The 24,027-nt window shown below is 51.8% G+C and overlaps 1 protein-coding gene across 1 annotated transcript in view; it reads left to right on the forward strand.

Annotated features, from left to right (window-relative positions):
• ZCCHC24 (zinc finger CCHC-type containing 24) overlaps nt 1-24,027 on the forward strand; it is a 115,238-nt gene that overhangs the window by 86,146 nt on the left and 5,065 nt on the right. The window lies entirely within an intron of this gene.

A 24,027-nucleotide genomic window follows, 5' to 3' on the forward strand; every position in this document is an offset into this window, starting at 1 on the left:
GGCCATTCCATAGGGAATGCAAGGAAGGGTGAAAAGGTAAGACAGGAAGAGAAGGGGAACTGAGAACACTGGTGAGGAGGATTTACCCCCCATGTTGAGGGGGGCTTCATAGAAGTGTGGTAGGTGTGGGGGGTCCACAGTAAGTAAATAATAGGGGCCCTGGCAGGGCATCTCAGCTAACACCTGCAATCTCCAGATGGGAAACAAGGACCCAGAGTGAGGAAGGCACTGCTCAGGGCTAGGAGCACCCTGCATCTTCCACTGCCAGCCTGCGCCAATCTTCTCAGACCTCTCTGAGCCTCAGTTTCCCCTCTGGAGAATAAGGATGTGATGGTAGTCCTTACCCTGCTTCTTCCCAGGTCTGTTTCAAGGGTAAAATAAACAAGAGAGAGAGGCGTGTGTCAACTGTTAAGCACTGTGCTATGAGTGTCGGTGATGGATGGGGTCTAGACTGTCTTTGCTTCAGGTCTAGGGCTCAGACAGCAGTGGGTCTCAGCTGCAGGGCCTCAGAGGTCCAAGGGGCTCAAGAAGAGGGTATGGGCTGAACCTTGGAGTCAAGTGGGCTTGAGCTGAGACCTGAATCAGCTCCTGGGAAGGGGTCAGACAGCAAAATGCTGACCCGAGTAAATTCATGAGGTCAGCGTGTCCTAGGCTCGCAGAATTAGAATTCTGGCTTGCCCCTTTTCTGGGAGTTTACAGTCCCCTTCTCTATTCCTGGCCCAGGAGAAGCCTGGTCACTCAGTGATGCTCCAGCTGTATCCTGGAGCCCAGAGGCTCCCCAGGGTCCAGCCCAGGAGGGAGCCTCACTGTGTCCTGGGGAATGTCTCCTCCTTTCTCATGATTTTGTGCCCTGAGTAGAACGGGCCTGAGTGGGGAGCTGGCATGCTCCCTGCCCCATCTGGGCCCTGAGCAGTCTCCCAGATCCCCCCGCATCAGTGAATACTGTAGATTTGAAAGAGGAAGAGAGGAATAACCCCCCATGTCAGTTCCGGGTCCTCAGCTCACACAGCCCTTCGCTACGCCAGGTGGATTAGTGGTGCCCTGTTGTCCTTCAAGCCTGCTCCTGGGGGCCTCCATGTATCCCCCACCCCAGCGAAGCCTGAGCAGCCCTAACCCAGGGAAGAGCTGCCTTTATTCACTCAACCCCTTTAGTTCTCAGAGCCCTTCCCCAGTCCTTAGTGTGTCTGTTTCCCCCCATAGCCTGGGAGGCAGTTCCATTTTGCAGATGGGGAAGGAAAGCCCTAAGAGACGGGTGAGTGAGTTGCCCAGGGCTAGAGTGTTGGAGCTGGGAGGACTCTGTCTGACTCCAGGGCCAGGGAGTCCTGCAGAGGCCAGACCCTTCCCGCTGCCATCATGGAGCTTGGAATGGGGTGGGGAGGGCAAGAGAGACAAGCCGGGGACAGACAACACAGCAAGAGAGAAGCTGAGGAGTTAGCCAGAGGAGGCTGTGGGACTGGGACAGGGAAGATGGTTTCTGCCTGGAGGATCAGCCTAGACACAACCACATTTGAGGGGCAGAGACACAAAGATGTGGAGAGGAGATTTCAGGGGGGGAATAAGCCAGAGGCAGGCCAGGGTACCTTCAAGGAAAGGCTGCAATGTTGACCATAAGCTGAAAGGCTGGGGTGTGGGTAGGGGGCAATCACAGAGGGTCCTGAAGGCCAGGCTGAGGTCTAACATTATTGGATAGCACCGGGGAGCCATTGATGGAGCAGTACCCCCATCCCCAGGACCCCAGACTGAGAGCTGGCCTCATTCACTCATGTTACTCCTACCCTCTTTGGAAAATCAAATGTCATCACTACCTCTTGCCCAAGCCGGAGAGGCTGAGCTGTGAAGTCATCCCTACTTGTACTGTCTGTCCTCAGTGGCATCAGGAGGAGGGACAGTCCCTGGGCTGAGCTCTGAACGGAAACATGCCCAGCCCTCGAGGACTCCCGGCCCAGGTGAGATTGGGCAGGTGTCAGCACTCACCTGGCTCTGAGGCTATTTATAGACTCTGTGTCATCCTTAGAAACAGCAGTTTCGCTCCTCTCAGCTGAAGTGGCTTCTCATCCAGGGTGTTAATGGTTTTTGTCACCTGGGGATCCCGTAGGATTCCTTTAGGTATCATAGAGCCAAAGAATAGACAGGTCATGCTGATATTCAGGGGTGACAAATTCAGATGCCTATGGGGGCCAGGCAGTGACATATACAAGTGAAGCATACTGGGCAAGGCTCTAGGGAGTGAGGGGAGGCAGCGCTGTGTCAAAACACCCCTGTTAAAGGGGTAGCTGCTGCCCAGGCCAGCCAGTTGTATATGTGAGACTAGGGGCCCAGTATAGCCAGATCTTCTCATTTTTCAACAAAAGCTGAAAACCTTAGGTTTTATGGAAATCTCCCTATTTTAAAATGTTGGGAATGAATTTTAAAATAAAATTAAACACTGAATGGGCCATAAACAACACATCCACAATGTAGATGGGACCTCTGGGCCAGTAGTTTGCAAGTTCTGATCTCCACTATACAGATGAGAGAACTGAAGCTCAGAGAGGGACAGGGACCTGCCCATGGTTAGTTACACAGCCCGGAAGTACTGGGACTGCGGACAAACCCCTCTCTTCACTGTTGCCAGGACCCTTTCTGCAAGACTGACTCAGCAGCCATGTTTTCAGAGCACCTGTTATATGTCGGGCCTGAACTCTGCCCTGGAGATACAGGACAAAGTGCAGGACAGGCACTTAGAGTGTGTGGTTATAAGTGCTACTGAGCAAGCCTCTCCCAGGCAGCCCCGTGTGCATGCCAGGGGTGAATACTGTGGCTGTTGTGAGGGATGAAGTTACGGTGGTCTTGGAGACCCTTCCAGGAGGGGCTGGGAGGGAAGTGGCCCTGCTGTGGACAAGGGGTGGATTTTCATGAATGATCATTGCCGTATCAGTCACGGGGACAATGTGCCTTGGACTTGGTCTCTCTTGGTTCCGTTGGGGGGCAGGGTGGGAGGTCCAGGTGAGTATCTGTCATGGGCGCTGACAGGGAGCCTGGAAGAGAAGTCCTTGGCTCAGAAAGCAAGCCAGACCCAGCTCACAGGCCCCTGGGATGGCCGCACTCTGGGGCTCTCCCCGTGCCTTTCCCAGCCTTCACAGAGCAGAAAGAAAGCATCAGCATCCCTCTGCTGGCTTCCAGGAACCACGGGTGGCTCTGTTCCTGAGCACGCTGTGAACCAGAGCATGATGGGAAGCAGGGAGAGGCCCACAGGGGAGGTTTCCCTCAAGGCCCAGGGGGGTGGGAGACACCGTGCCCAGAGAGAGGCCCAAGAGGGGGGTCTGGGGAAACTCACCTTTCCAGAGTCCGGCTGGGCTTTAAAAGTTGGGTGTGTGGGTGCTGTGGGTCCCTAGGAGAGGCAGCCAGTGGGCTGGGCTGGCCACCCACCCCCACCTCCCCAGCCGCTCAGCTCTCCCACAAGCCACCTGGTCACAGAAGAGGGTGGAGGAGGCTGACTTGCTGAATGCATCTGCTAGCCACCATGATGTGGGTGGTCCCTGGGGGCCGAGGAAGTCTTCCTGAGAAGCTGTCCCCAAAGGGAAAAGTTGGGAGGGACCATGGAGGCAGGCCCTGGGGGAAGGGGTGACTGTCAACCAGCCCCGGGTCCTGAAAGTGTGGGTTTTGAGACAGGCAGAACGCTGCTGGAAACCTGGCTTCCCATTTCATTCATTCACTCCCTAGCTTTGCTCTACACCCCTGCTGTGCACCTGCCACCTCTCCAGGGATTCGAAATAACTGTGGTCATTGAACAGAAAAGTAAACTTAGGTTTTCACTGGGAAGAGAGAGAACAACAATAAAAAAAGCAAAGGAGAAGGAAGATGCTCTTGGACGGTGGTATGTGCTGCGCACGAGTGAAGCAAGGTGCTGCGCTTGGCGGGGGCTGGGGGCGGGACTCCATTATGAGAGGGGCCAGCGTGGCCCAGGAGGACACATTGGGACCAAATCACATGTAGCTGTGTGAGCTCAGGGAGATCATTTTTGGCTTCTTGGAGCCTCACTGTCCTCATCTGTAAAGAGGGGTTAATAATGCCCATGTCATAGAATTGTCTGTATTAAGGCGAAGGACATGGTGAAGGGCTTTGAACATACTAAAGCCTCGATGAATGAATGAATGAATGAATGTATGCATGCATCCCATCTAGCCCAGGCCAGCGGAGGAGTCAGAATTAGAGCAGAAGGCGTGATTTTGAGGGAATGATATTGTGCCCTCTGGACGTGTATGTACCCTCAGGTGTGTCCAGGGCTGTTTTATGAGTGGGGTTTTTTAAGATTTTATTTATTTATTTATTTATTTATTTATTTATTTATTTATTTATTTATTTATTTGAGAGGGAGAGAGGGAGAGCAAGCGAGCATGGGGGAGGCAGAGGGAGAGGAAAAGAGAGAATCTGGAGTGCAGAGCCCAACTTGGGACTCGATCCCAGGACCCTGAGATCAGGACCTGAGCTGAAATCAGGAGTCAGGTGCTTAACCAACTAAGCCGCCCAGGTGCCCATATGAGTGGGTTTTTACAAGACTCCCCTTAATAATATAATAATGCCATCCTTACACCCACTGGTTTGTCCTGTTTGGAGGCCTCCTTAAGTGTGTTCACAGCCACTGCATCTTTTGATCCACAGAACAGCCTAAGAGACTGGCTGGGCTGAGCTGTTACCTCACTTGATGGAAGAGGAGGCTGGGACTCTAAGTAGTGGGATGGCAGGCCGCCCAGGGCTACACAGAACAGCCAGCATTTGAGTCGGGCTCACTGGGCTCAGGCTCTTTCCACTCTCTAAAAAAAGTTATGATTTTCTTTTCTTCTTTCTACCTTTTCCCCGTGCCCACCGCTATGGAGGCAGAATCCAAGATGGCCCCCATTGTTCCCGTGGTCGGCCACAGCTGCTGTGGTCCCCTCACCCTGGGTGTGAGCTGGACCTAATGACTCCCTCCGGTGGACAGGATGTGGCAGAAGTGATGGGATGCCATTTCCAAGACGAGGTTACATAGCATCTGTGGTTTCTGCCTTGGGTTTACTCTCTCTCTCTCTCTCTCCTCGCCGGCTGCCATGCTGTGATACTCAGGCAGCCTGTAGAGGCCCCGAGGTGAGCCACCAAGGCTGGCTAGCAACTCCCTGAGGGATTTGGACGTGGATCTTGTGCAGCCTGCCAACAGCCACGTGAGTGAGCTTGGAAGCAGATCCTGCGGGTCCAGTGGAGCCTTGGGGTGACTGTGGCCCCAGCCAATGACCCGATTGCAACCCCTGAGAAACCTTGGGCCAGAGGCATGCAGCTAAACCACACCTGGACATCTGACCTCAGAGACTGTGAGATAATAAATTTTTGTTGTTTTAAGCCCCTCAGTACTGGGGTCATTTGCTATGCAGCAATGGATAGCTGATACACCCCCAGCCAGCGTCCTTTAAAGGCCAGCTTGGATCCCATTGCTCCACACACAGCCGGTCATTGATCTGCCATCTTAGCAGGCTTGTGTCATTAGCTGCTCTTGGCAGGGACCTCACGGGCACAGTTGGAAAGAACCAGCCCCGGGAGAAAGAGCTGCCCTGTCTCGGTGAAGACATGAGGCGGGCTGGCTATTTTTGTCTCATTCCTCCGCAGGTGCACATGATGAAGGCTTCGAGAGAGCCGGAGCTGGGAGGAAACCGTCGGGGGAGGGCCTGAGCAGGGGTTTGGCCCTGGCATCTCCGTGGCCTCTGGGAAGGGATGGTGCCTCACTTGATGACTCCGTGCCGGGCTCTGCACTAAGCACTTTCTAGACATCGCCCCGAACCTTGCACAGTGAAAGTTTCCCTTTCTTACAAATGAAGGAATGGGGACCCAGAGAGGGTAAGCGATTTGTCCAAAGTCACACTAGTGAGGAGTCTGAAATGGTTCCCAGTTCTGCTGGGCTGTGTGTCTTCCTTCAAGAATGGGTGGACTCCAAGCAGCGACTCTCAGATGGATTACGTCAGGTATCATTCTCTCTAGGTGGCCTTTTTCCCAGCTAGCCTGGCACCGTGCTTGGTGACTTAGATCCACAATCCCATCTAGTCCTTGTGATAACTCTGCAAAGGACAGGCTGTGGTCCCCATGTGATGGACGACAACTACAAGGCCAAGAGGGAGGCTGTGATTTGCCCGAGGCCACACAGATACCAGATGACTGAGCTGGACTCGAACCTAGGTCTGGCTGACTCCAAAGCTTGCCCTGTCCTCTGCCACTGGCTGGGCCTCCTTGCCCTAGAGAATCTACCATTGCTCTATATAATAATGCCATCCTTATTCACACAGCCCCTGCCTAGAGTCAATGGGAAAAGGAGCTGGCTGGCGGGACCCAAGAGGTTCTCAAGCACAGCCCCGGCTGGCCTTTGTGGTGCCCCTCACTACCACCTTTGTTTTCCATGTACTGAGTGGCATCGTTATGCTAAAGGGGAGAGCCCCACTGCCAGGCTCCCTAGGAGTGGGACTTGAGCCTTGGCCAAGACTAAAACACTGCTCGGCCTGACCTCGTCTGAGCTCTGGGCTCTCTGCCCTGTGGTTGCAGGAGGCAAACAGCCTGCCATTCTGCAGTCTCCTTTTCCTTATTTGGTCTGCTTCTCCTGTTCACCTGGGTAAGTCTCTTAAATCTATTGGCTTCACCCTCCATCTCTCCTTACTAACATTAATACCGCTCACGCCTCTCTTAGAATAAGTCCCCCGCGAATCAACATCGCCTGCCTTCTAATTGAGATTGCCCATCACTCACGACAAGTGTTTGTCTTTTTTTCCAATTAAAATAAGCGCTACAGTCTTAGGTGCTTGATGACAATAAGCATAGCTATCATTTACTGCGTGCTTAATAAACTGCACGTGGTAAGAATTTACATTACCTCTTAATCCTCCCGTGGCCCTTAAGAACAGGTACGAGGGTTAACTGCTCTTTATAAATGAGGTTTCCAAAGCTGTCAGAGGTTATGTAAGCTGTTCATGGTTACACGGGCCTTCCCTGGGGTTAAATAAGTGGCTGAGCTATATTTGGCCTGGCTCTGCCTAATCCCAGAACTTGGCTGCTCTACCCTCTACTGTCGCTGAATTTTAGTACAAAAGGTCAGCAGGTGCAGGTCAGGCTGGGAGAAGTGTCAATTTATGTAACAAAGATGAGCAGAGCCTCTGAAAATTGATCAACTCACGGGCTAAAACAGCATGTCAGTATCAGAGGCCCTGGCGCTGGGCGAGTCCGGGCACGTCAGGGGGACACCGTGCAGGCCCCCGGGGCACGAGGACAAGCCCAACAAACTCAGCAGAAGACACAGCCTGGGTGGGGGAGCCGGGGACGCTGGGAATCAAGGGTATGAAGAGCAGCTCCAGCAAGGCTGTCCGCTAGAGAGGAGAGGGGGCTGGGCATGATGCCATCTCCAGGGTGAGGAGGACTGTCCTGGGCAGATAACACAGTGGTTTTCCAGGCCTGAAGCAGGACCAGCAGGATCCAGATCTGGGCTTATTTAGACAAGAAAGCTTTCTTGTCTGTCTAAGCAAGTGGGCCCCCTGCGCTCTGCCCTGGCCACTGTGTGGCATAGGGAGCCATGAACTGATTTCCGGGGTGGGGGGGGGTGTGTGTGGCCCAAGAAGGCACAGAGTGACCCGGTAAGCCTGAAGACTTGGAGTTCAAGGCAGGGCAGGGACAAGAACCAGATGGAAACAAGGACAACAGACACCAGGGGACCGGCAAGGACAGTGCCAACAGATGTCCAGCCCCACTCTCTTGGCACTCCGTAACCCCAGGGGCTTAGAGACCATGCTGGGAGAAAGGGTGGGGGAAGGGCCTTCCCCAAATGACGCAGATAGTTTCCACCATTTGGCCAAAACAGGAACTTGAAAAAGAAATTAAATTCTGTTACAGAAAGTAAATTTAGTTTCTTGCATACTTGGATTTATGGGCTAGAATTCATATCCATTATATGATTCAAGGCTTCTGAACAACCGGGGAAAATATCTGCCATACACTTTAATACAATAATTGTTCATGAAAATCAACAAGAAAAATGTTAACACCTCAGGAGAAAACACAGAGAGGAAATGGGGAGGCAGGTCACAAAATGCAAAATATAAATGGCCAGTAGCCCTAAGGAAAAGAATATTCCAGCTCACTGGAAGTTATGGAAGAAATGTCCACACAAAGGGGTGCCTGGCTGGCTTGGTCGGTAGAGCGTGTGACTCTTGATCCCGGGGTTGTGAGTTTGAGCCCCCCGTTGGGCGTAGAGATTACTTAAAAAAAAAAAAAAGGCACAGTATTGAAAAAAGAGAGTAGAAATGTCCACAGAAGGTACGGAGTATGATTTTAGCCTTGCGTGCTGGCCCACCATTTACCCCCACAAGCCGAATGTTTCTTCGCGGTTCTCTACAGCACCTGGAGCCTCCCTCATTGACTGCCCCAGTGGCCTGAGCATCTCTGCCTGCAAGGCCTGAGGGTTGGCAGGGGCAGGGGGGCGGGGGGACCCAGGCTGCTTGCTCTTGGCAAGCATCTCTGCCTGCAAGGCCTGGGGGTTGGCGGGGGGTGGGGGGACCCAGGTTACCACACTCTGAATCCATCCTCGCGTTTACCCCGGGCCATGCTCACAGCCACTGACGGATTGTGGCAGGGTGCTAAGGCCGCCCCCCTCCTGGGAGACATGGACCCCTCTGGCGGCTGATTTTGGCTAGAGGACTCCCCCAAGGGCTGTGCAAGAGGATTCCATCCAACCAAACCTCCCCCGTCTCTCTCTCCCTCTCTCTCCTCCCCGCTGCCTTCCTTCCGTCCCTCTCTCCTTCACTCAAGGTCAGACTTGAATAAGTCTGACCGCTCTCCCACCCTTCCCCTTCTCTCACCCCATCTCCGTTCACAGGCATTTGCCTCAATGCACTTCTTTCACATCTAATCCTGCCTTGGTGTCTGCTTCGTAGAGGCACCCCACTAACACCCAGCCGGGGCTCCTCCACACAGCCTGGGCTCTTTCCCCGTGAGTCCACCGATGCAGATGGGCCTCCGCCCTCCCTAAAGGCCATGGTGTAGCTGTGGAGTGTCTACCCGGAGCTCACCAGGGTGGCATACAAGGGGGATGACAGTACTAATGAGATCGCAGATTCTGCTCTACCTGCCGATCGGAGATTCCCCACGAGCTCTCCTGCCCCCCACCCCAGGGAGGCATCACATGTACCCCCAAACCAGTCTGCTCCTGCTGAGGGTCATCCCTGCTCTGCCCCCATCAGTGAGCATAACGAAGTACCACACACTGAGGGGCTTCGACAACAGAAGTCTGTCCTCAGTTCTGGGGGCCAGAAGAATCGAGATGTCCGCAGGGTTGGTTCCTTCTGAGGGCCACAAGGTAGGGTCTGTTCCAGGCCTGTCTCCTCGCCTTGTAGGTGGCATCTTCACCCTGTGTCTTCACGTCATCTTCCCCCCATGCCTGTGTGTGTCCAAAATTCCCATTTTTATAAGGACACCAGTCACAGTAGACTAGGGTTCCCCCTAACGACCTCATCGTAACTACAACAGCAACAACCTTATCTCCAAGTAAGGCCACCTTCTGAGATCCTGGGGGGATGAAGACTTCAACATAGGAACTTGGGAAGGACACAATTCAACCCTTAGTGGGGCCCCACAGCGGGGCCACTCAGGCCTCAACATCTCACCAGGGTTTTGGTGGAACCGCCCTCTTTCCCCTCCTTTTGCACCAGCAGCCTCTCAAACCCCTCAAGACTCGGTCATGAGCCTGGTAGAGGCAGGACCGGGGGACCAGAATGAATTGTCCTTCCCTCTGATGACAGAGATTTGTTCCTGGACCAGGCTGTCTCCAGACCTCACGCAGGAGACTCCTCGGCCTCCGGCAGGGCCTTCAGTAGGCCAGGCTACCAGTTCACCAGGCAGTCCCAGATGTGCCAAATCCCATTCAGACTCCAGCTGGGAACCCAATTCATAGACTTGAGTTCTCTACCCGTAAACTACAGGCAACATGCCTGTGGAGCCCTGCTTTCCAGCTCAGGGCTGTTACGGGGTGATGTATGTAAGGCCCTTTGCCTGGCACGCTGAACACTCAATGAACAGTTACTATTACTACCCTTATTTCCAGTGCTATTAACTTGGCCATATCCTCAGGGATAGGCACCACCTCACTTCTCTACCCCTCTTGTGTGTGGCCCCTGTGAACACCACTGGGACAGATGGAAGACTTCTAATCTGGAACCTCTCAGAGCACCCAGGACCCCATCAAATGCTGAGGAGCACAGTGGGTGGGCTTGGAGACCTTGCACACTTCTCTGACCCAAAGACCTGGGCTGTTATTAGGGGATCACAGAGGGTATCTGACCCCTGTTGGTGCCAGTTCTGGAGAAACACCCACATAGCCTGGAATGTTCTGGGCTGTGATTGCGTCAACTAGAGAAGCTTCCCGGACACTGCCCTTGAAAGTTCAAGGTTTCCAGGCTGCAAGGCTCGTGGGCAGGCTCTAATGTGGTGATGAAGTTAGCAGCAAACACCTCTGCGTGCTCGCCTCCGCTCACCCCTCAGCTCGCTGCCCTCCTTGCCCCACCCATACTCCTCTCCCCAGTGGCTTCTCCTGGCTCCTTATAGTGGCCACTCCTCAGGCTGTCCCTGTAGCCACCGACCAGTACCCTTCAACACAGCCTCATCAAAGGTTGCTCTCTCTGGCACCAGGCTGTCTTTGGGTGTCTCCTGGTTTCCCACTGTCCTCTCGACCGCTCCTTCTCATCTCCTTCTCGGCCCTCCCTCCACCCACCCAGCCCTTTTGAGTGGACTTCCCAGAGATTTCTCTTTTGCCCTGTCTCCTCTCTGTCTGCCTCTCACACAATCCCAGGACTGCTCTGGGCTCAGCAGGGGTTAGTCTGGGAGGGGCCTTGGCAGGAGGCTGAACATCTCTGGATGAGAGTCTAAACCATCAGCCGGCATCTGAGAAGTCCTGCACTGGGGGAGGTCCTGACCCACCTGGGGTAGGGTCGTGCAGAAGACTCGATTGGAGCCACCACTGGCAAGGGATGGTCTTCCATAGCAGGTTTCTGACAGCAGGATGCGGGGATGGGGACAGGGCCAAGTTCTGCGGGGAGAGGAAAGCCGCTTTTCATCCTGATAGCCCGAACGGCCCAGCAGAGTTAGGACACAGAAGGCTGGGGTCATGGTCCAGATGTGCAGCTGGGGGCAAGGTCAGGCCCTGGGTCACTCTCCCTGCTTCTCTTCCTTACTTGTACATTTACTTCTTCACTGAGCAGCTATTATTAAGACTCAACTATGTGCCACAGATGCTGAGCTCTTTGGCCAGGCCAACTGTTGCTTGAGCTTCTAAAATGCACCGTTAGAAACAGGACTCCTTCTAGAGTCTGAGGGGGCTGAACTGCCAGTGGTTCCCTGCCGTAGTGGTTTTAAAATCTGTCCACAATCTCATTTACCACTGCTGACATCAGGAGGTGGAGTCAGTCCTCTTCACCTGACTACCGGCTGGCCTCGGCGACTCACTTCTACCTGCTAGAATGTGGCAGACGTAAGGCCGAAGGTCTTCCTAAGCCAGGCCATAAAGGCAACACGGCTTCCACCGGATTCTTGCTGTGATACCCAGCTGCAGTGCCATAAGGAAGCCCAGGCCACTCAGAGAGGCCACCTGAAGGCCTTCCAGCTGACAGTCCCCGCTGAGGTTCCCAACTGCCAGGCACATGCATGAGGAGGCCGTTGGACGGACTCCAGCCCCAGCCGCCCCTGACTGCCATCACCTGAGAGGCCCGAGTGAGAACTGCCCAGCTGAGTCCCGGCAGCCCTCAGAGCCAGGAGAGGTGCTCGTAATGAATGACTGCTTTTGTTTCATGCCACTAGCTTTGGGGTGGTTCGTTGTGCAGCTGGAGTGAACCAGAACAGCCCGTGGGGCCATGTGGTGGACCCCTGACGGGCTGGCCAGGTGCCCTCCCTGGGCACCTAACCTTGTGGGTCTCTAGAATCTTCAGACAACACGGCCCAGTGGGGACTCATTACGTCTCTGCCCTCCCACCCCTTCTCCCAGAGGCCCGATGACAGCATTGCCATCTGCCCAGGCCCCCCAGGTGCAAACTGGTGTCACCCTTGATTCCTCCCTCTACCTGACTGTCCCATGCCATTTATCTCCAGCCATCTATCATTTAGCAAACCTTCGTGCAGCCCCCCACTCTGTGTCAAGCTTTGTGCAACATCTGTGCGGATGCTCGAGAGCAAGACTGACCTGGTCCCTGCTCTCAGGAAGCTTAACGTCCAAGCAAATTATTCATTACAAGTGGCACAAACGCTCATATCTTAATACCTGTGTGTCTTGATTAACATCCAGTCCTTCACGTTCTTTCAATCATGCTTTCCATGAGGAAGAGATTATTAGCTCCAGAAATTGTCAGCTTCAGTTTTCAGATGAGGAAGCCGGGGTGCCAAGAGGCTGAGTGGTATTAACTTGGCCATAAGTTAAAGAAGACGGAGCTTCTTTCCAACCCACCCCTCCTCCCCCGTTCCACTGCTGCTGTCTGTGAGGTCCTGAAGGTTCTCTGGAAGCAGAGGCTGAGACGGATTTCCCCGGGGATCGTGCCTATGAGAGACAGAGCAGGGAGCGGGACTGGGCAGGGGCGGCCCCAGGCGTCTGTGCAGATCCAAGCCTGGGCCCACTCCACGGGAGCCCCCGAGCACAGGTGGCTGATACAGGAGTCCCACCGGGCTCAGAAGCTCAGGCCAGTGTATCCCCACTGTGTGCCATTGATCCTCAGGCTGCCGAGGAGGGCGAGCAGCTCGGCGTGCTGCCGGCTTCCTCCACTCCTTGCCCCCAAACCTCAAAGGCTCTCCTGAATGGAGAGCCCTGGCTGCCCTCCATGGCTGCCTCCCGGTTATCGAGACAGCCTCCTGTCTGGCCCCTCTGCCCAAACCGTGTCTGGAGCCATCGTTCTAAAACACACATCTCCCCCCGTGAAATCTAATTCCCGTCTCCCACGGGATAAGGAGCAGCTTCCTGAGCTGAGCATCAGACCTCCGCCGTCTGCCACCACATCAACCATCTAGGGATGTGGGCTCGAGAATCAGACAGCCTGGGCTCACACCGGGGCCCCCCGCCCACTACCTGGGAGCCTTGGGGCGGTCACTTTATGTGTTTATCTGTACATCCTCCGAAGGTTGGTGTGGGGGTCCAGTGAGGAGCTGCAGGTAGGCAGTGGCACAGAGAAAGGGTAGAAATGGCCTCTTCAGCTCAGACGGGCCTCTTGGCCAGCGCGGCCATAAAGCCCACAAGGGGCTGACGTCATGTCACGGGGTCTCTGTTACCCCTAAGCTTCTGGGGGGAGAGTGAGCGGAGGGGTCACTCTCGGGCTCTCTCTGCCTGTTGAGGGACCAGAGAGGTGGGTCCAGTCACCCCTGGCAGGTGTGGGTGGGGTCCCCTGAGGCAGACCTGGCAGGGTCACCAGGAGGGGCCAAGCTGGAGCAGAGAGGCAGGGAGAGGGAGAGGAGGAGTCTGCGTGACCGTGTGTATGGTGCGGGTGCTGAGGCTGGGGCCCGGGGGCCTGGGGGCCTACCCACCCTCCCGTCCTCCACCCCTGCTCCAGGCCCGTCAGGCACTGCAGTTGGGCTGCTAGGCCCAGTCCTGCCCCCGCCAGGCAGGCTGCTGTGTAGGAAGCCTTGTTTGCTGAGGACCCTGGTCCCGCCTGGCGCCAGCCTGGCCCACAAGGCTGAGCCCCTCCTCAGGGCAGTCCCCGCAAGTCATCTCCTCCAACAAAGGACCAGTGTCCTCCACAGGGCAGGTGCTGTGCAGGCAGGAGAGCAACCAGGCCTGCCAGGGATTCTGGGCGGTCAGATCACAGAGGAGTGACCAGGGCTGGGCTGGGCCTGGGCCGGCGGGCTCTTCGTTGTTTTTGTTGGTTTTGAACCACTGCCCCTAGGAAGGGGTCAGAGGAGGGAGGCTGGCAGAGGTCCAGGCTGGGGAGTTGAGGTGCTTTTGCCAAGCTGGTGGCTAGAGGCTAGATGAGGGGCCCCCGGGAGGGGTGCGGGTTCTCTTCCCTTCCCACTGGGGGCCCAGGCCTCACCTCAAGCCCCTGGTCCCAGCTTGACCTGAGACAAGCGGAGAATGGAGTCTGCCTCCTTCAGCCACAGTTCTGTATGGCAGCTTGGGCCCTCCCTTCCCCCCAGCCCCTATTTCACGCTCAGCCAGCTCCACCAGACTGTTGAAACTCCGGCTCAGGCCCACGGCCAGACTGAGCCATCAGCTGGTCCCACAGGGCCAGCCTTCAAGCATCCGCTGCCGGCCAGTCGGCCCCGAGGGAGCTGTGCGCACCGACCCCAACTGGGGGCCACCTCTCTGAGTACAGGCTAGTCACAAGCAGGATTTGAGCCGACGGCGGGCCAGGGCTGCCAAGCATCTCAGGCCACATCAGTGAAGTATCTAGAATGAGGGAAGTTAGAATCACCTTTGCTATTTGTAGCTCAGAGCTATGGGAACTGGACTACCTACAAATATTGGAAAGAGTGCCACGGACCAAGGACAAATGAATGGAAGTTTCAGAGAATAATAAATGAAAGCTACCGATTTCAGGACAACACGGGGCTGGATAGCAATCTGTCAGGGATTCTGTGTATGTTATATTTTCCCCCACCAGATCATGAGCTCCTTGGGGGTCTCATTCAATCTCAATAACTCTGCTACCATCCCAATGTCTTACTGCCTGGTGTCACTCAGCTCAGGGTGATGGCGATTAATACTTGGTGGATCCATGGGCAGATGGATGGATGAATGTGTGGATGGTGGCAGAGGATGGATGGGGAGGGGAATGGGTGGGTGGATGGATAGGTGGGTGGGCAAACTGATGAACAGCTGACTTCACAGCCGGGGCTGCTGAGTAATAAGTGACTGAGTCCTACACCAGAAGGAGGCTAGAAAGGAAGCCAGCATGACCTTTACCTGCACAAAACCTAGGCTTCTCCAAGATCTTTTATGGGGAATGTAAAGAGGGCTAACCATAACAGCAAAGATAGAAAATTTGGATTTCATTTTTTAAAAAATTGGACTTCATTAACATTAATGATTTCTGGACATCAAAAGACATCACTTAAGGACGCCTGGGTGGCTCAGCTGGTTAAGCGTCTGACTCTTGATCTTGGCTTAGGTCTTGATCTCAGGGCCATGAGTTCAAGCTCTGCATTGGACTCCACATTGGGCAGGGAGTCTACTTTAAAAAAATTGTTTAAAAATGAAATAAAAAATGAAGCCATAAACTGGGCAAAGATATTCATAGGACATATACCTGTCTATATGTTTAGGAGTATAAAGAACTCCTATAAATCGACACAAAAAGGAAACAGCCCAGTAAACCCTGGTCAAAAGACTTGAACAGGCATTTCACAAAACAGGGGGCATCCAAATGACCCATGAGCATATAGAAAGACACCAAACATCATTAGTCAACAGGGAAAAGCTAGTCAAAGCCCCAGGGGGGTACCATTATACACAGTTAGAATTAAAAAGTGTTGGAGAGGACGTAACGTGGCTGGAACTTTCATCGGTTGTTAGTGGGAGTGTAACTGGTACAATCACTTTAGAAAACTGTTTGGTAGTTATCTACTAAAGCTAAAGATATGCTTACCTATAATCCAGAAATTCCAGCCCTCGGTGTATCTCCAGGAGAAACCGAATATGTGAGTCTATGCGAATACTTTATAGGACTGTTCCTGAAGAGCTCCAAACTGGAAACAACCCAAATGCCCATTAACAGTAAAATAGATATGTACGTTGTGGTACCTCCATATAACGGAATACCACTTAGTGAGAAAAAAGGAACAGATTACTGATGCATACAACAACATGGGTGAATCTCACGGACAGTATCTTGAGCAAGAAAAGCCAGAATATATACTGTATGATTCCATCTATAGAAAGTACAAGACTAGGGAAAACTAATCAATGGTCAGAGACGTCAGAATAGTGCTGATTTTCAGGGGTGGGGTTGGCGGGAAGGGGGTAGTCTTCTAGAGTTCTAGAAATGCTCCATATCTTGTTCCCAGTGGTGGTGCTATGTGTAAAAGTCATCAACCTCTGCATTGATTATACTTTTGATTATAGAGTCATTATACTTTTATAGTACAGTTTTATGGTATATGAAATATTTGAAAAAGTACATCTGAGTTTCCTTGTTCTGGAAGAATTGGGTGCAGGGGCATGGGAGTGGGAGGAGCCTAAAGGGAGGAGCTTAAAGGGAGTACTACCATGTCCCTTTCAAGGTACACAGTTCTTGGTACTCAGTATAAAACATCTCAGAGGAATTTCTTGGTAGAGGCTGGTCTTTGCCTGGGGCAGGGGGCCAGATCGGATGCCAAGGAAGGATGGACCTATGGGGAAGTCTACGGGGTGGGGTCAGTGACGACAAGGTGACACACATCTGGGCCTTTCCTCAGCTGCTGAGGCACACAGAGGCGGCTGGGGATTCTGTGCCTCCGTGCCCCACTGTGTGGTTTTCCGAGGGGAGGGTACCCCTCATGAGCTTCCCACCCTGGGCCTCTGGGAGGGAGGGGTCTTTGTGGTACCAGCAGGTGCTCACCCAGCAAAATCAGAGGCCTGCTGGCCTTGAGCTACTTACTCTCCTACCCTCTCGGGGTCTCTCCTCTGTTACATGGGGAGGTCGGCTGACACCTTCCAGGGGGTTCTTATGGGAGTGCCCCAAACCACCCAGGAGGCGAGGTGGCTTGCCCGGCCCACGCCCTTCTCCCAAAGAGCAGCAAGCACAGCTGGAAAGCCCGCTCCACTCTGCTGAAGTCAACTGTGCTGCTTCTCCCATGAATCAGGGACATTCACGAGACACCAACGCAGGTGACTGGACAGGATGCTCCGAACACTCAGATGGGGAGCAGCCTCCGCAGGAAGCCCACGGGGCGGACCAGGAACAGGTTGAGGGCTCCCCTGTCACAGGTGCTGGGAGAGGAAGCTGTAAGTCACCTCGCCTTCTTCCTCTCCCCACTGTCCCCACTCCTGCCTATCAGGAGTGCCCTGTCTTCCTCCTTAGCATCCCGCTCATCGGCTATCCCTCCCTGTTCCGCAGCCCCTGCCCTAGATCCAGGCCACAGCCGCTGCCTTAGGGGCTGCAGGAGGCCCCTCCACATGCTCCAGCCTGAGCCCCTGGGTCCGTGTTCCTCAGGCTTCCAGAGTGTGCTCCCCCCACCCTGGCTTTAGCCAAGTATCCCTGATACTCGATAAGATGCACAGACCTTCGCAGTAGAGTTTAAAGAGGGTTTTGTTTTGTTTTATCTCACACGAGCTGATGCACAGATCATCAAACCTCTTCTTGTGAAATGTTTTAACCTGAAATCAAGGCTTGATATTCATTGCTATGAAATTTTTCTTATTTTTTCCCCTTCGGCTCATTGTTCCAGCACCCCAAGAACTTTTCAGATCCTGATTTTTATTTAACCTTTTGACCCCCTTCACCCATTTCTCCCACCTCCTACCCCTAACCTCTGGCAACTACCAATCCACCCTCTGAATCTACGAGCTTGTTTTTGTTTGCTTGTTTGTTTGTTTGTTTGTTTGAGAGTCTACATATGAGTTCATATAGTATTTGTCTTTCTCTCTTAGACTTATTTCACTTAATATAATGCCCTTGAGGTCCATCCATGTTGTCACAAATGGCAAGAGTTCCTTCTTTTTATGGCTGAGTAGTATTCCATTGTGTGTGTGTGGGTATATATATATATATATATCACACTTTTTAATCCATTCATCCATTGATGGATACTTAGGTTGCTTCCATATCTTGGCTATTGTAAATAATGCTGCAATGAACATACGGTGCATATATCTTTTTGAATTAGTGTTTTTGTTTCCTTCAGATACATACCCAGAACTGGAATTGCTGGATCATATGGGAATTCTATTTTCAATTCTTTGAGAAACCTCCATACTGTTTTCCACAGTGGCTGTACCAATTTAAATTCCCACCAACAGTGCATGAGGGTTCCCTTTTCTCCACATCCTGGCCAACACTTGTTATCTCTTGTCTTTTTGATAATAGCCAGTCTAACAGGTGTAGGGTGATATCTCATTATAGTTTTGATTTGTGTTTCTCTGATGATTAATGATGTTGAGCACCTTTTCATGTGTCTGTTGGCCATCTGTATGTGAGTTTAAAGAGCTTTGACAAATGTATATCTCTGTGTAAATAACACCCCCAATCAAGGTATAGGGCATTTCCATCACCCTGGAAAGTTCCCTTGTACCCCCTTCAAATCACCTATCTTTCTTCCAAAACAACCTCTGTTCTGACTTCTACTCCCACAGATAAGTTTTGTGGGTTCTTGAGTTTCACAAAAAATGGGACTCCATAATAATCATACAGTACATAATCCTTTATGTCTAGCTCCTTTCACCCAACATACTGTTTTCCACCCTCATCCATCTTTTTGACTTGTTCAATAAGATTCCATTTTATGAAAATAGCTCAGTTTGTCCATTCTCCTATTGATGGACAGCTAGGCAGTTTATCGTTTTTACTGCAGGTTTTTGTTTTGATATATATTTGCATTGCTCTTGAGGAAATACCTACAAGTTGAATTGCTCGGGTATGTAGTAGATATATGTTTATCTTTATAAGAGAGACCGAAGTTTCCCAAAGTGGTTATACCATTAAAGACTCCCACCAATAACGTGCCAGAGTTCCAATTGCTCCACATCCATGCCAACATTTGATACTATCAGTCTTGTTAATTTTAGCCATAAGAGGATCTTTTTAAAAACCACATGTCCATCAGCTGATGAATGGATGAACTAAATGCAATAAATCAACACATTGGAATAGTATTCAGTAATACATAGAAATCCAGTATCAACACATGCTACAACACAGATGAATCTTTAAAATGTTATGCTAAGTGATAGAAGCCAGTCACAAATGACTATCTAGTGTATGATTTCCTTTATATGACATGCCCAGAATAGGCAAATCTATAGAGACAGAAAGTAGATTAACACTTGCCTGGGGCTGGGGAGATGAGAGGGTCAAGGGATGATCACTAATGGGCATGGGATTTCTTTTTTGGGGATAATGAAAATGTTTTAAAATCCACTATGGTGATTCACAGCTCTGAATATACTAAAAGCCATTGAATTGCACACTTGAAATGGGTGAATTTTATGGTTTGTATCTCTGTAAACTTGTTTAAAAAACTCAACCGTATTTATTTAGCCAGTTACCTTCTGTAGCTCCCGGTGTCCTCAAGGTAGAGACCCAGATTCTCAGACCCAGGTTCCTCATCTCCCTCTTCACAGGCACGGTGGGGATTCTGCCTTTTCCAGACGCACTGTGCATCTGAGTGTTTCCATATACTGTGTCTTCTTCCACATCATTTCTGACTCATTCTTGGTGGTTCAGCTCACCTGACAGCCTTCTCTTATCCCTCTTCTGTTCGTTCATTCGTTCATTCAAGTAATTATTAGACACCTGCTGTATACCAAGGCTCTATTCTAGGCACGAGGGATGCAGCTGCAAACAAAATGGACTGTATCCCTCATGGAGCTTAGCTTGTGTGACTATCTGCATAAACAAATATTAATTGAGCACTTGGTAAAGGTGAAGCCTTGTGCCTAGCCCCTGCCCTGCTGGCTTCATCGACATTCCCATAGTGCCATATGATCTTCTGTTTCAACACGAACCCCTCTGGACTTTCACAAGTTGAGGGAGAGAGGCTCGGCCTCCCTGACAGGTTGAGGACTCCATGGGGTAGGAACCTAGGACCAGCTCTCCTGACATCAGAGCAGGGATGATGCTTCTTCCATGTACATTTCCCTTCATAGCTTATAGAACCCTTATGCAGCCCTGGTCTTATCTGCCCACTCACCTGCCCTGTACTGCAAGTGGGGAGTCGGAGAAGGCAGGATGCACTACCACATTACCCAGAGCAGGTAACTGAGGCCCTGGAGAGCAGTTGGATTGTACAAGCTCACATAGCTGTCTATAGAACTTTGACAGAAAGCTGGTTTCTCTCTCTCTCTCTCTGCCCTGGGAAGGTTCCTTGTGGTATAGTCAGCTCTGAAAGCCTTGGATTGGTGTCCCCACACCAGGAAGGGATTCCAGGCCCAGCCAGGATCATACGCCAGGGGCTGGTCTGTGGGTCACTATCTGTGGGCATTTCCATTACTCTAGCTGGGGCAGCACCTGGCAGGATTGTCAAGAGGCAGCAATGTATGGTCTGAACCTCCTTCCCTGTCCTCAGCCTGACTCAGATGGGTCACAAACACCTGAGAATGAAGTTGTCCTCTGGGCTTCCTCTTCCAGATGTGCAGTTTACAAGGGAAAGCCACAGGAGAGGAACCTGCAAGTACGCCTCCTTAATGGTGTGATTAATGCTCACATGTGGATGGTGGCCTTCACAGTGACATCTTCTTCAGGGCCCTCTGGACACTTGGCTCCTCTTTGCACTTATTCCTTCTGGTCTGTTCCGGCAGCAGCAGGGGTTGGCCTGGGTCTTCAGTAAGCGGTGTGGGGTATCTGAGACCTCTATGTAACTTCCATCCTTGGATTTTTCCTGCCCATTTCTCTTTTGTTGCCTGAGGCCAGGCACCCAAGGGCTGGTGGGATCGCCTGCCTGGGGTCCTGTCACTATCCCTGTTTCTCCTGCTGTGGCAAGAGGTAAGGGAGCTCCATTACACCAGCAGACCCAGTGGTTCCTGGGGCTCTTACCTCCTCCAGTGGGCATTACCCTGTGGGCCCAGTGAATTAAACCCCGGGACAGAGTTTCTCCCAGCCTCCTAGAAGAGAAGAAAAGAGGAGAAAATAGGCTTGCAGGATATGCTCTCGTTTCTCCATCTGCACAACACTAGGGGACGCAGGTGCCCTGCTCACCTTGGAGGCCACATCGATGAAGAAGCTCTGGACCTTGAGTCCTTGCACTACTCTGGAGCTCAGGGGTCTTGTTAGGATTGGCTGTGGGGGTCATGTGTGGGGAGATGGCAAGGGGTTACCCCCATCCCTCCGTTCTCCAAGCTTGTGCTCTTCTAAAATAGAAATCCAACACATCCTACAAGGAAAAGATGTATTCTCTTCATACCACTGGCTTGGTGGCCTATGGCTACATGGCATACTAGGTCCAAACAGCAGCTTCGATTATAACCACCGCTGATTATGCTCGCAGATCTGGGAGTTGACTGGACCTAGCTATGCCGTTCTTTCTCAGAGTCTCCTACAGCCTCAGCCAGATGGTGGCTGGGCTGGGGTCATCTTGAAGACTTCCTCACTCCCATGTCTGGTGCCCAAGCTGAAAAGACAGAGACAGGTGGGGCTGGAACAGCCAAAACTCTGTGGGCATCTCTCCCTTTCTCTGTGTTGTCTCCATGTGGTCTTTCCACATGGCAGCTTCAGATTGCTGGACTTCGTCCATGGTGGCTGAAAGCTCCCAAAGCTACAAGAAACATCCCTGTTTCTCTATCTGAAATAAACTTGACCTTTTTCCTGACAGTAACCTTGATGTTGCTTGATGAGTAGAGAGCTCCCACTCCTCCCTGCTCTGAACTGCATTACGATGCATCTCTTTTGTTAACAGGACAATGACAATGAAGGGCATCCCCTCCAAATCATGTCACCTTAATTCCCAAGTTTCTTCCTAGACCACAGAACTGGTGGGGAGATATCTCAGCTTGAAGATGCACTCATGCGTGCATGAAGAAGCACACACACAAACCCCAGACTTTTGTCTGTCTGGTCTCCCACAATTCTCCCCGTCTTACCAACACTCTGATTTCCTTTGGAGGAGCTCTTTCTCATTCTACAGCTTCTGTCCTTGTGCATCAATGTGTCCAGATGCCTGAGCCCTACTGTGAAAGCCAGGGGTCCGCAAACATTTTTTTAAAGCGCCAGATAATAAATATTTTAGGTTTTGTGGGCCAAGAGGCAAAATTGAGGCTATGATATAAGTACTTATGTAATCATTTCAAATATGAAAACCACTTTTAGCTTACAGGCCCTAAAAATAGGAACCTGGTTGGGATTTGCTCTGGACTCATAGTTTATGAACTCCTGGTATAAAGCAAAGGGATCCCTGAGGCACCTTCCACTAGACTGTTCCTCAGAGGTCTGTGGGGGTGGAAGTGGGGGACAGTTTTGCCTGTGACCTCAGCCTGACCAAGAACCAGATGTTCTCTAACAGGATGTGATACAAAGACAGGAAAAAAAAAAACCCACAAGAATTCATTCACTCTTTCCCACGGCAGTGCCTGATAAGCTATGCTACTCATCCCTGCTCCCAAGCGTGTCTGGAGCGATATTCTTGTCTGTTACAAGCTCATTTTCCACTCCTCCCTCCCAGCCTCTCAATTCACCCACATTCTACCAACAAATGCCCTTTTCCTTCTCTTACGGTAATCAGAGTTGGTTTCTGTTGCCGGCACCCAAAGCTCGCTAACTTATATATACACTAGGCATCCTACTTTGTCCAGCCACAGTGGAATTTTGTAAGCATGCATTCTGGATGCAGGAACTCAGAAAAGCCTAGGATGTTGGAGCCCATGATCCTCAGCCCTGGGATGGTGACTATGATCCCAAGCCCCAAGACTCTACCCAGTTTGACCTTGGAGTTTCCAAGTGCCCAGGTCCTCTCTCCTGTGGACCCCAGAGAACTCATGCTTCTTGGGGTGGGATGGTGCAGCTGTGAGGAGGGATGGCTGGCACCAGCCCTGCCCAAGTCTACATCTCTCTCAGGGCCCCTTCATAAATTTATCCTGCAGCAATTATACCCTGGTTTAGGCCAATCAAAAAGGAAGAGGTTCTCCTTGTCGGATTGTTTCTCCAGCAGCTGCAGCAGTGCCTGGCAGAGACCCAATTCAAATTAGCTTAGAGAAGAGGAGAATCACTGGCTCATATAACTGAGGAAGACATGGGTGTGACTGAGAAATAGTAGAACCAGGCTCTTTCTCTCTGACATTTTTCTCTGTTCCTCTGCATGGCTGTCCCTTCCTGCAGGCTTCCTTCTCCATGTGGCCTGAGACATGACATCCAGTTACTTCCAAACTCCCATCCTCAGAACCTGATGGCCAGGGGAAGAGTCTCTCCATTCTAGCACCAGAAAGGAAAATCCAAGGAAGGATTCTGAGTGGTGCAGCGGGGTTCTGCGCCTGTCCCCAGACCCGTCATTGCAGACTGGAGAGTAAGGCTGTTGTCAGTTCCCATGGAGCCATGTAGCAGAAACTGGCTGTGGTACATTGCCATTGCCTGCCTTGTAATTTCCTCCCTCTGCTCACACCTCTTGCAATATGACCTTGAAGTTCTCTGCATCAAGAGGCGGAGTGTATTTTCCCATGCCCTCAATTGGGGCTGGCCTTGTGACTTTTTTGACAAAAGGAATGAGGTAGAAGTAAGATTGTCTCGATTCTGAGCTTTAAGAAGTCTTGTGCACTTCCTCTTCATCTCTCCTAACCTGCTGTCACCATTCAACAAGCCCAGGCTGGCCTGATGGGTGGTGAGACACACATGGCCCAGTTACCCCATCACCCCAGTTGACTGCAAGCCAACGACCCAACACGAGAGTGAGGTCATCCTAAACCAATGCCTGCACGAGCGAGCCAACTGAGATTAGAAGAGCCTGGCCCAGATCAGCAGAACTGCTCACTTAACCCACAGCCTCATGGGCACAAATAAATAGTCGTGTTAAGCTATGAATAATAAATACCTGTTTGTTATGCAGCAGAAGTTACCTGATAGACTGGCTAAGTGTTCATCAAACCCATGAGAACGGACACAACCCTGCCTTCCAGTCCACAGTGACTGGTCCCGGAAGTGGACATAGAACTCAGCTGGCCAAGCAGAATCCTTCCCTAGGATTCTCTCTTGTAGCCTCATGGAGTTAGGCTAAATTTGTTCAGGTCTTTGCCCTCTCTCTGAACTCTATCCTGCTACCTTTGTAGTTAGGTAGCCATGTGGTTGAGTGACAATCAATAGATGTGGGCCTGGCCCACAACCTCACTCCCGAAGTGGGGGGACCCCCTGTCTTTTCCCATCTACCAGCCTAATGCAGAGAGCGCCAGGACTGAAAGGTGGGTGGAGT

Source organism: Leptonychotes weddellii, chromosome 6 (genome assembly GCF_054177405.1).
Source record: "Leptonychotes weddellii isolate Sample4059 chromosome 6, ASM5417740v2, whole genome shotgun sequence".
NCBI classification, from domain to species: domain Eukaryota; kingdom Metazoa; phylum Chordata; class Mammalia; order Carnivora; family Phocidae; genus Leptonychotes; species Leptonychotes weddellii.